At 49.6% G+C, this 12,190-nt stretch overlaps 1 long non-coding RNA gene across 1 annotated transcript; it reads right to left on the reverse strand.

Annotated features, from left to right (window-relative positions):
* Positions 1–10,136: 10,136 nt before the first annotated feature.
* On the reverse strand, positions 10,137–11,976 carry LOC311608658. Its single transcript, XR_014783064.1, has 3 exons — positions 11,880–11,976; positions 11,449–11,496; positions 10,137–10,181 (listed from the first exon to the last, which is right to left on the reverse strand). It is a non-coding gene; the product is annotated as an uncharacterized lncRNA (long non-coding RNA).
* Positions 11,977–12,190: the final 214 nt, after the last annotated feature.

Raw genomic sequence — 12,190 nt, forward strand, 5'->3', positions numbered from 1 at the left:
TGCTTCCTGTTGGATTGCAGAACGAACTCAAAGTAGAGATGATACAAACACCCTCAAGGCTATCCAGTGCCTAGGAAGAACACCTGAATCTTGAAGCTATCCACAGGCCCAACGTCCTTGAGAACGAACTTCCCAGTGAAAATTACTCTCCTAGCCAAGTGCAGGCTATATCCTACGTCAGACATCACTAGGCTGTAGACATTGAGACTATGGTAATTTTGAGCACATAGATATCTGGGCCTCCCTCTCAACCATTGCCTCCGCTGAGAACGAGTACTGAACAAAAGAGACCACTTTTCCGATAATCCCACTGCAAGCAGTGAGGAAGAGGGATCATGCAAGTTGTCCCTCTCAATAGCTCCTCTCTTCAGACACAGCTGCTAAGAGGTCAGGAAAATGTAATTGCTGCGAGCCAGCATATTTTGATATACTGCCCAGGACACGGAGGCTTCCGTGTCGAACCAGTTCTAGTCTGCATCAGCGGGTGGGTCCTTCTTATTTCAACACCCATCATTTCAGACTCGCTTTGTTGCCAATTAGTGGAAGCACACTGCCTTTTAGGAAGTCAAATGCAAGCGATTGGCACTTACCTCACGGCTGGGGTGCAGCTGTGGGGTCTAAGACGGTGTGCCAGAAGACTGCAAGACAACAGCAAAGACAAGGACTTGAGGATTGTGTTGGGCAGCATCTCCAAGCCCAGGGGTAGAACTTCACCCGAGGTGCATTTTGGTGGCCATTCAATGCCCCAAACCAGACGTGCACCAGGTGTGCCAAGGTTCTCTCCTTTGAATAAGAGGCCTTGGGGACCACCAGAGGGCCACCATAACTCTCCCTTGAGAATGCCTTAAGGAGAAGCGGGCCATGATGCCCCCGTCCTCTTTTCTGGGCCTCAGCGTAATCCTATTGAGCATGATTTTTATGTCATCACCTCTCTTCATGACATTAGGTTTTCATCATTGACCCAGGCCTCCACCGATCGCTGCTACGCATGCTGTTTTTATAATCCTGTCACACGGACACTTACCAGACCCAACAACAGTCCCTTCGAATGCGGACCGGAGACACTTATCCAAGGAGAATCATGCCTGATACTTCTTGTCTTCATGCTGTGCTGGCCTCTCTGCTGGTGAACCTTGTGGGTGGAATGAAAGAGAACGGTTGTAGCACACGTGCACCTCCATTCCTTCCTAAAAGAACCTTAAGGTCATTGGAATTTGAGAACGTTCTTCCTGGCCTCCTGCCCATGGATGCATATCAGTGATAGTTGCTGTCTCTCCTAGAGGCCAAGCATAGCTGTTAAGTGGTGGATACAAACTTGGCATGGCCTTGTAGGGTGGAATTCCACTTGAAGTCTTCTGGTGCTCATTGCTTTCCCTTTCCATTTAGAGAGAGGACATATCTGACTACTGTACAGAAATACTGGGGGAATGGGTGCTTAGTGAGATCCTCATATGACTTGGTGAAGGTCACCTAATGGCAGTCATGTAGAGTGGACACAGGTCCACTGTGGTATCCAATATGCATTAGAAAAACGACAGGAGAACATCCGTTTTGGCAAAGGGTCTAACTGTCCTTCCTAAGAACTGTGCTGGATTCTTATCCGAGTTTTCCTCAGTCCTCCGGGTCAGAGTCCTCTTAGGGACATCAAGTACCATGGAGGCCTTTGTCACAGCTCCCCTGTCTTGCCAAGACCCTGCACTGATGTGTCCTCCATGGTTTCTGACTCTCGGGCAGGGAAGTTCATTGTTTCTCCCGGGACTGGTGCAAGCAAGGTTATGTCAGCAGTATCTGGTGGTCCCATGTGTGCCTGTGCTTCCTGTTGGATTGCAGAACGAACTCAAAGTAGAGATGATACAAACACCCTCAAGGCTATCCAGTGCCTAGGAAGAACACCTGAATCTTGAAGCTATCCACAGGCCCAACGTCCTTGAGAACGAACTTTCCAGTGAAAATTACTCTCCTAGACAAGTGCAGGCTATATCCTACGTCAGACATCACTAGGCTGTAGACATTGAGACTATGGTAATTTTGAGCACATCGATATCTGAGACTCCCTCTCAACTATGGCCTCCGCTGAGAACCAGTACTGAACAACGGGGACCACTTTTCCGGTACTCCCACTGCAAGCAGTGAGGAAGAGGGATCATGCAAGTTGTCCCTCTCAATAGCTCCCTCTCTCCGGACACAGCTGCTAAGAGGTCAGGAAAATGTAATTGCTGCGAGCCAGCATACTTTGATATACTGCCCAGGACACGGAGGCTTCCGTGTCGAACCAGTTCTAGTCTGCATCAGCGGGTGGGTCCTTCTTATTTCAACACCCATCATTTCAGACTTGCTTTGTTGCCAATTAGTGGAAGCACACTGCCTTTTAGGAAGTCAAATGCAAGCGATTGGCACTTACCTCAGGGCTGGGGTGCAGCTGTGGGGTCTAAGACGGTGTGCCAGAAGACTGCAAGACAACAGCAAAGACAAGGACTTGAGGATTGTGTTGGGCAGCATCTCCAAGCCCAGGGGTAGAACTTCACCCGAGGTGCATTTTGGTGGCCATTCAATGCCCCAAACCAGACGTGCACCAGGTGTGCCAAGGTTCTCTCCTTTGAATAAGAGGCCTTGGGGACCACCAGAGGGCCACCATAAGTCTCCCTTGAGAATGCCTGAAGGAGAAGCGGGCCATGATGCCCCTGTCCTCTTTTCTGGGCCTCAGCGTAATCCTATTGAGCATGATTTTTATGTCATCACCTCTCTTCGTGACATTAGGTTTTCATCATTGACCCAGGCCTCCACCGATCGCTGCTACGCATGCTGTTTTTATAATCCTGTCACACGGACACTTACCAGACCCAACAACAGTCCCTTCGAATGCGGACCGGAGACACTTATCCAAGGAGAATCATGCCTGATACTTCTTGTCTTCATGCTGTGCTGGCCTCTCTGCTGGCGAACCTTGTGGGTGGAATGAAAGAGAACGGTTGTTGCACACGTGCACCTCCATTCCTTCCTAAAAGAACCTTAAGGTCATTGGAATTTGAGAACGTTCTTCCTGGCCTCCTGCCCATGCGTGCATATCAGTGATAGTTGCTGTCTCTCCTAGAGGCCAAGCATAGCTGTTAAGTGGTGGATACAAACTTGGCATGGCCTTGTAGGGTGGAATTCCACTTGAAGTCTTCTGGTGCTCATTGCTTTCCCTTTCCATTTAGAGAGAGGACATATCTGACTACTGTACGGAAATGCTGGGGGAATGGGGGCTTAGTGAGATCCTCATATGACTTGGTGAAGGTCACCTAATGGCAGTCATGTAGAGTGGACACAGGTCCACTGTGGTATCCAATATGCATTAGAAAAACGTCAGGAGAACATCCGTTTTGGAAAAAGGGTCTAACTGTCCTTCCTAAGAACTGTGCTGGATTCTTATCCGAGTTTTCCTCAGTCCTCCGGGTCAGAGTCCTCTTAGGGACATCAAGTACCATGGAGGCCTTTGCCACAGCTCCCCTGTCTTGCCAAGACCCTGCACTGATGTGTCCTCCATGGTTTCTGACTCTTGGGCAGGGAAGTTCATTGTGTCTCCCGGGACTGGTGCAAGCAAGGTTATGTCAGCAGTATCTGGTGGTCCCATGTGTGCCTGTGCTTCCTGTTGGATTGCAGAACGAACTCAAAGTAGAGATGATACAAACACCCTCAAGGCTATCCAGTGCCTAGGAAGAACACCTGAATCTTGAAGCTATCCACAGGCCCAACGTCCTTGAGAACGAACTTTCCAGTGAAAATTACTCTCCTAGACAAGTGCAGGCTATATCCTACGTCAGACATCACTAGGCTGTAGACATTGAGACTATGGTAATTTTGAGCACATCGATATCTGAGACTCCCTCTCAACTATGGCCTCCGCTGAGAACCAGTACTGAACAACGGGGACCACTTTTCCGGTAATCCCACTGCAAGCAGTGAGGAAGAGGGATCATGCAAGTTGTCCCTCTCAATAGCTCCCTCTCTCCGGACACAGCTGCTAAGAGGTCAGGAAAATGTAATTGCTGCGAGCCAGCATACTTTGATATACTGCCCAGGACACGGAGGCTTCCGTGTCGAACCAGTTCTAGTCTGCATCAGCGGGTGGGTCCTTCTTATTTCAACACCCATCATTTCAGACTTGCTTTGTTGCCAATTAGTGGAAGCACACTGCCTTTTAGGAAGTCAAATGCAAGCGATTGGCACTTACCTCAGGGCTGGGGTGCAGCTGTGGGGTCTAAGACGGTGTGCCAGAAGACTGCAAGACAACAGCAAAGACAAGGACTTGAGGATTGTGTTGGGCAGCATCTCCATGCCCAGGGGTAGAACTTCACCCGAGGTGCATTTTGGTGGCCATTCAATGCCCCAATCCGGACGTGCACCAGATGTGCCAAGGTTCTCTCCTTTGAATAAGAGGCCTTGGGGTCCTTAGGGCCACCATAACTCTCCCTTGAGAATGCCTGAAGGAGAAGCGGGCCATGATGCCCCCGTCCTCTTTTCTGGGCCTCAGCGTAATCCTATTGAGCATGATTTTTATGTCATCACCTCTCTTCATGACATTAGGTTTTCATCATTGACCCAGGCCTCCACCGATCGCTGCTACGCATGCTGTTTTTATAATCCTGTCACACGGACACTTACCAGACCCAACAACAGTCCCTTGAAATGCGGACCGGAGACACTTATCCAAGGAGAATCATGCCTGATACTTCTTGTCTTCATGCTGTGCTGGCCTCTCTGCTGGTGAACCTTGTGGGTGGAATGAAAGAGAACGGTTGTAGCACTCGTGCACCTCCATTCCTTCCTAAAAGAACCTTAAGGTCATTGGAATTTGAGAACGTTCTTCCTGGCCTCCTGCCCATGGGTGCATATCAGTGATAGTTGCTGTCTCTCCTAGAGGCCAAGCATAGCTGTTAAGTGGTGGATACAAACTTGGCATGGCCTTGTAGGGTGGAATTCCACTTGAAGTCTTCTGGTGCTCATTGCTTTCCCTTTCCATTTAGAGAGAGGACATATCTGACTACTGTACGGAAATGCTGGGGGAATGGGTGCTTAGTGAGATCCTCATATGACTTGGTGAAGGTCACCTAATGGCAGTCATGTAGAGTGGACACAGGTCCACTGTGGTATCCAATATGCATTAGAAAAACGTCAGGAGAACATCCGTTTTGGAAAAAGGGTCTAACTGTCCTTCCTAAGAACTGTGCTGGATTCTTATCCGAGTTTTCCTCAGTCCTCAGTGTCAGAGTCCTCTTAGGGACATGAAGTTCCATGGAGGCCTTTGCCACAGCTCCCCTGTCTTGCCAAGGCCCTGCACTGAAGTGTCCTCCAGGGTTTCTGACTCTCGGGCAGGGAAGTTCATTGTGTCTCCCGGGACTGGTGCAAGCAAGGTTATGTCTGAAGTATCTGGTGGTCCCAATGTGCCTGTGCTTCCTTTTGGATTGCAGAACGAACTCAAAGTAGAGATGATACAAACACCCTCAAGGCTATCCAGTGCCTAGGAAGAACACCTGAATCTTGAAGCTATCCACATGCCCAACGTCCTTGAGAACGAACTTCCCAGTGAAAATTACTCTCCTAGCCAAGTGCAGGCTATATCCTACGTCAGACATCAGTAGGCTGTAGACATTGAAACTATGGTAATTTTGAGCACATAGATATCTGTTCCTCCCTCTCAACCATGGCCTCCACTGAGAACCAGTACTGAACAACGGAGACCACTTTTCTGATAATCCCACTGCAAGCAGTGAGCAAGAGGGATCATGCAAGATGTCCCTCTCAATAGCTCACTCTCTCCGGACACAGCTGCTAAGAGGTCAGGAAAATGTAATTGCTTCGAGCCAGCATACTTTGATATACTGCCCAGGACAGGGAGGCTTCCGTGTCGAACCAGTTCTAGTCTGCATCAGCGGGTGGGTCCTTCTTATTTCAACACCCATCATTTCAGACTCGCTTTGTTGCCAATTAGTGGAAGCACACTGCCTTTTAGGAAGTCAAATGCAAGCGATTGGCACTTACTTCAGGGCTGGGGTGCAGCTGTGGGGTCTAAGACGGTGTTCCAGAAGACTGCAAGACAACAGCAAAGACAAGGACTTGAGGATTGTGTTGGGCAGCATCTCCAAGCCCAGGGGTAGAACTTCACCCGAGGTGCATTTTGGTGGCCATTCAATGCCCCAAACCAGACGTGCACCAGGTGTGCCAAGGTTCTCTCCTTTGAATAAGAGGCCGTGGGGACCTTAGGGCCACCATAACTCTCCCTTGAGAATGCCTGAAGGAGAAGCGGGCCATGATGCCCCCGTCCTTTTTTCCGGGCCTCAGAGTAATCCTATTGAGCATGATTTTTATGTCATCACCTCTCTTCGTGACATTAGGTTTTCATCATTGACCCAGGCCTCCACCGATCGCTGCTACGCATGCTGTTTTTATAATCCTGTCACACGGACACTTACCAGACCCAACAACAGTCCCTTCGAATGCGGACCGGAGACACTTATCCAAGGAGAATCATGCCTGATACTTCTTGTCTTCATGCTGTGCTGGCCTCTCTGCTGGCGAACCTTGTGGGTGGAATGAAAGAGAACGGTTGTAGCACACGTGCACCTCCATTCCTTCCTAAAAGAACGTTAAGGTCCTTGGAATTTGAGAACGTTCTTCCTGGCCTCCTGCCCATGGGTGCATATCAGTGATAGTTGCTGTCTCTCCTAGAGGCCAAGCATAGCTGTTAAGTGGTGGATACAAACTTGGCATGGCCTTGTAGGGTGGAATTCCACTTGAAGTCTTCTGGTGCTCATTGCTTTCCCTTTCCATTTAGAGAGAGGACATATCTGACTACTGTACGGAAATGCTGGGGGAATGGGTGCTTAGTGAGATCCTCATATGACTTGGTGAAGGTCACCTAATGGCAGTCATGTAGAGTGGACACAGGTCCACTGTGGTATCCAATATGCATTAGAAAAACGTCAGGAGAACATCCGTTTTGGAAAAAGGGTCTAACTGTCCTTCCTAAGAACTGTGCTGGATTCTTATCCGAGTTTTCCTCAGTCCTCCGGGTCAGAGTCCTCTTAGGGACATCAAGTACCATGGAGGCCTTTGCCACAGCTCCCCTGTCTTGGCAAGGCCCTGCACTGAAGTGTCCTCCAGGGTTTCTGACTCTCGGGCAGGGAAGTTCATTGTGTCTCCCGGGACTGCTGCAAGCAAGGTTATGTCTGCAGTATCTGGTGGTCCCATGTGTGCCTGTGCTTCCTGTTGGATTGCAGAACGAACTCAAAGTAGAGATGATACAAACACCCTCAAGGCTATCCAGTGCCTAGGAAGAACACCTGAATCTTGAAGCTATCCACAGGCCCAACGTCCTTGAGAACGAACTTCCCAGTGAAAATTACTCTCCTAGCCAAGTGCAGGCTATATCCTACGTCAGACATCACTAGGCTGTAGACATTGAGACTATGGTAATTTTGAGCACATAAATATCTGGGCCTCCCTCTCAACCATGGCCTCCGCTGAGAACCAGTACTGAACAACGGGGACCACTTTTCCGATAATCCCACTGCAAGCAGTGAGGAAGAGGGATCATGCAAGTTGTCCCTCTCAATAGCTCCCTCTCTCCGGACACAGCTGCTAAGAGGTCAGGAAAATGTAATTGCTGCGAGCCAGCATACTTTGATATACTGCCCAGGACTCGGAGGCTTCCGTGTCGAACCAGTTCTAGTCTGCATCAGCGGGTGGGTCCCTCTTATTTCAACACCCATCATTTCAGACTAGCTTTGTTGCCAATTAGTGGAAGCACACTGCCTTTTAGGAAGTCAAATGCAAGCGATTGGCACTTACCTCAGGGCTGGGGTGCAGCTGTGGGGTCTAAGACGGTGTGCCAGAAGACTGCAAGACAACAGCAAAGACAAGGACTTGAGGATTGTGTTGGGCAGCATCTCCAAGCCCAGGGGTAGAACTTCACCCGAGGTGCATTTTGGTGGCCATTCAATGCCCCAAACCAGACGTGCACCAGGTGTGCCAAGGTTCTCTCCTTTGAATAAGAGGCCGTGGGGACCTTAGGGCCACCATAACTCTCCCTTGAGAATGCCTGAAGGAGAAGCGGGCCATGATGCCCCCGTCCTTTTTTCCGGGCCTCAGAGTAATCCTATTGAGCATGATTTTTATGTCATCACCTCTCTTCGTGACATTAGGTTTTCATCATTGACCCAGGCCTCCACCGATCGCTGCTACGCATGCTGTTTTTATAATCCTGTCACACGGACACTTACCAGACCCAACAACAGTCCCTTCGAATGCGGACCGGAGACACTTATCCAAGGAGAATCATGCCTGATACTTCTTGTCTTCATGCTGTGCTGGCCTCTCTGCTGGCGAACCTTGTGGGTGGAATGAAAGAGAACGGTTGTAGCACACGTGCACCTCCATTCCTTCCTAAAAGAACGTTAAGGTCCTTGGAATTTGAGAACGTTCTTCCTGGCCTCCTGCCCATGGGTGCATATCAGTGATAGTTGCTGTCTCTCCTAGAGGCCAAGCATAGCTGTTAAGTGGTGGATACAAACTTGGCATGGCCTTGTAGGGTGGAATTCCACTTGAAGTCTTCTGGTGCTCATTGCTTTCCCTTTCCATTTAGAGAGAGGACATATCTGACTACTGTACGGAAATGCTGGGGGAATGGGTGCTTAGTGAGATCCTCATATGACTTGGTGAAGGTCACCTAATGGCAGTCATGTAGAGTGGACACAGGTCCACTGTGGTATCCAATATGCATTAGAAAAACGTCAGGAGAACATCCGTTTTGGAAAAAGGGTCTAACTGTCCTTCCTAAGAACTGTGCTGGATTCTTATCCGAGTTTTCCTCAGTCCTCCGGGTCAGAGTCCTCTTAGGGACATCAAGTACCATGGAGGCCTTTGCCACAGCTCCCCTGTCTTGCCAAGGCCCTGCACTGAAGTGTCCTCCAGGGTTTCTGACTCTCGGGCAGGGAAGTTCATTGTGTCTCCCGGGACTGCTGCAAGCAAGGTTATGTCTGCAGTATCTGGTGGTCCCATGTGTGCCTGTGCTTCCTGTTGGATTGCAGAACGAACTCAAAGTAGAGATGATACAAACACCCTCAAGGCTATCCAGTGCCTAGGAAGAACACCTGAATCTTGAAGCTATCCACAGGCCCAACGTCCTTGAGAACGAACTTCCCAGTGAAAATTACTCTCCTAGCCAAGTGCAGGCTATATCCTACGTCAGACATCACTAGGCTGTAGACATTGAGACTATGGTAATTTTGAGCACATAAATATCTGGGCCTCCCTCTCAACCATGGCCTCTGCTGAGAACCAGTACTGAACAACGGGGACCACTTTTCCGATAATCCCACTGCAAGCAGTGAGGAAGAGGGATCATGCAAGTTGTCCCTCTCAATAGCTCCCTCTCTCCAGACACAGCTGCTAAGAGGTCAGGAAAATGTAATTGCTGCGAGCCAGCATACTTTGATATACTGCCCAGGACACGGAGGCTTCCGTGTCGAACCAGTTCTAGTCTGCATCAGCGGGTGGGTCCCTCTTATTTCAACACCCATCATTTCAGACTAGCTTTGTTGCCAATTAGTGGAAGCACACTGCCTTTTAGGAAGTCAAATGCAAGCGATTGGCACTTACCTCAGGGCTGGGGTGCAGCTGTGGGGTCTAAGACGGTGTGCCAGAAGACTGCAAGACAACAGCAAAGACAAGGACTTGAGGATTGTGTTGGGCAGCATCTCCAAGCCCAGGGGTAGAACTTCACCCGAGGTGCATTTTGGTGGCCATTCAATGCCCCAAACCAGACGTGCACCAGGTGTGCCAAGGTTCTCTCCTTTGAATAAGAGGCCTTGGGGACCACCAGAGGGCCACCATAACTCTCCCTTGAGAATGCCTGAAGGAGAAGCAGGCCATGATGCCCCCGTCCTCTTTTCTGGGCCTCAGCGTAATCCTATTGAGCATGATTTTTATGTCATCACCTCTCTTCATGACATTACGTTTTCATCATTGACCCAGGCCTCCACCGATCGCTGCTACGCATGCTGTTTTTATAATCCTGTCACACGGACACTCACCAGACCCAACAACAGTCCCTCCGAATGCGGACTGGAGACACTTATCCAAGGAGAATCATGCCTGATACTTCTTGTCTTCATGCTGTGCTGGCCTCTCTGCTGGAGAACCTTGTGGGTGGAATGAAAGAGAACGGTTGTAGCACACGTGCACCTCCATTCCTTCCTAAAAGAACCTTAAGGTCATTGGAATTTGAGAACGTTCTTCCTGGCCTCCTGCCCATGGGTGCATATCAGTGATAGTTGCTGTCTCTCCTAGAGGCCAAGCATAGCTGTTAAGTGGTGGATACAAACTTGGCATGGCCTTGTAGGGTGGAATTCCACTTGAAGTCTTCTGGTGCTCATTGCTTTCCCTTTCCATTTAGAGAGAGGACATATCTGACTACTGTACGGAAATGCTGGGGGAATGGGTGCTAAGGAGATCCTCATATGACTTGGTGAAGGTCACCTAATGGCAGTCATGTAGAGTGGACACAGGTCCACTGTGGTATCCAAATGCATTAGAAAAACGTCAGGAGAACATCCGTTTTGGCAAAGGGTCTAACTGTCCTTCCTAAGAACTGTGCTGGATTCTTATCCGAGTTTTCCTCAGTCCTCCGGGTCAGAGTCCTCTTAGGGACATCAAGTACCATGGAGGCCTTTGCCACAGCTCCCCTGTCTTGCCAAGGCCCTGCACTGAAGTGTCCTCCAGGGTTTCTGACTCTCGGGCAGGGAAGTTCATTGTGTCTCCCGGGAGGGGTGCAAGCAAGGTTATGTCTGCAGTATCTGGTGGTCCCATGTGTGCCTGTGCTTCCTGTTGGATTGCAGAACGAACTCAAAGTAGAGATGATACAAACACCCTCAAGGCTATCCAGTGCCTAGGAAGAACACCTGAATCTTGAAGCTATCCACAGGCCCAACCTCCTTGAGAACGAACTTCCCAGTGAAAATTACTCTCCTAGCCAAGTGCAGGCTATATCCTACGTCAGACATCACTAGGCTGTAGACATTGAGACTATGGTATTTATGAGCACGTAGATATCTGGGCGTCCCTCTCAACCATGGCCTCCGCTGGGAACCAGTACTGAACAAAAGAGACCACTTTCCCGATAATCCCACTGCAAGCATTGAGGAAGAGGGATCATGCAAGTTGTTGCTCTCAATAGCTCCCTCTCTCCGGACACAGCTGCTAAGAGGTCAGGAAAATGTAATTGCTGCGAGCCAGCATACTTTGATATACTGCCCAGGACACGGCGGCTTCCGTGTCAAACCAGTTCTAGTCTGCATCAGTGGGTGGGTCCTTCTTATTTCAACACCCATCATTTCAGACTTGCTTTGTTGCCAATTAGTGGAAGCACACTGCCTTTTAGGAAGTCAAATGCAAGCGATTGGCACTTACCTCAGGGCTGGGGTGCAGCTGTGGGGTCTAAGACGGTGTTCCAGAAGACTGCAAGACAACAGTAAAGACAAGGACTTGAGGATTGTGTTGGGCAGCATCTCCAAGCCCAGGGGTAGAACTTCACCCGAGGTGCATTTTGGTGGCCATTCAATGCCCCAAAGCAGACGTGCACCAGGTGTGCCAAGGTTCTCTCCTTTGAATAAGAGGCCTTGGGGACCTTAGGGCCACCATAACTCTCCCTTGAGAATGCCTGAAGGAGAAGCGGGCCATGATGCCCCCGTCCTCTTTTCTGGGCCTCAGCGTAATCCTATTGAGCATGATTTTTATGTCATCACCTCTCTTCATGACATTACGTTTTCATCATTGACCCAGGCCTCCACCGATCACTGCTACGCATGCTGTTTTTATAATCCTGTCACACGGACACTTACCAGACCCAACAACAGTCCCTTCGAATGCGGACCGGAGACACTTATCCAAGGAGAATCATGCCTGATACTTCTTGTCTTCATGCTGTGCTGGCCTCTCTGCTGGCGAACCTTGTGGGTGGAATGAAAGAGAACGGTTGTAGCACACGTGCACCTCCGTTCCTTCCTAAAAGAACCTTAAGGTCATTGGAATTTGAGAACGTTCTTCCTGGCCTCCTGCCCATGCGTGCATATCAGTGATAGTTGCTGTCTCTCCTAGAGGCCAAGCATAGCTGTTAAGTGGTGGATACAAACTTGGCATGGCCTTGTAGGGT

The sequence above is a fragment of the Acomys minous genome (genome assembly GCF_964271855.1).
Source record: "Acomys minous genome assembly, chromosome: 2".
NCBI lineage: Eukaryota > Metazoa > Chordata > Mammalia > Rodentia > Muridae > Acomys > Acomys minous.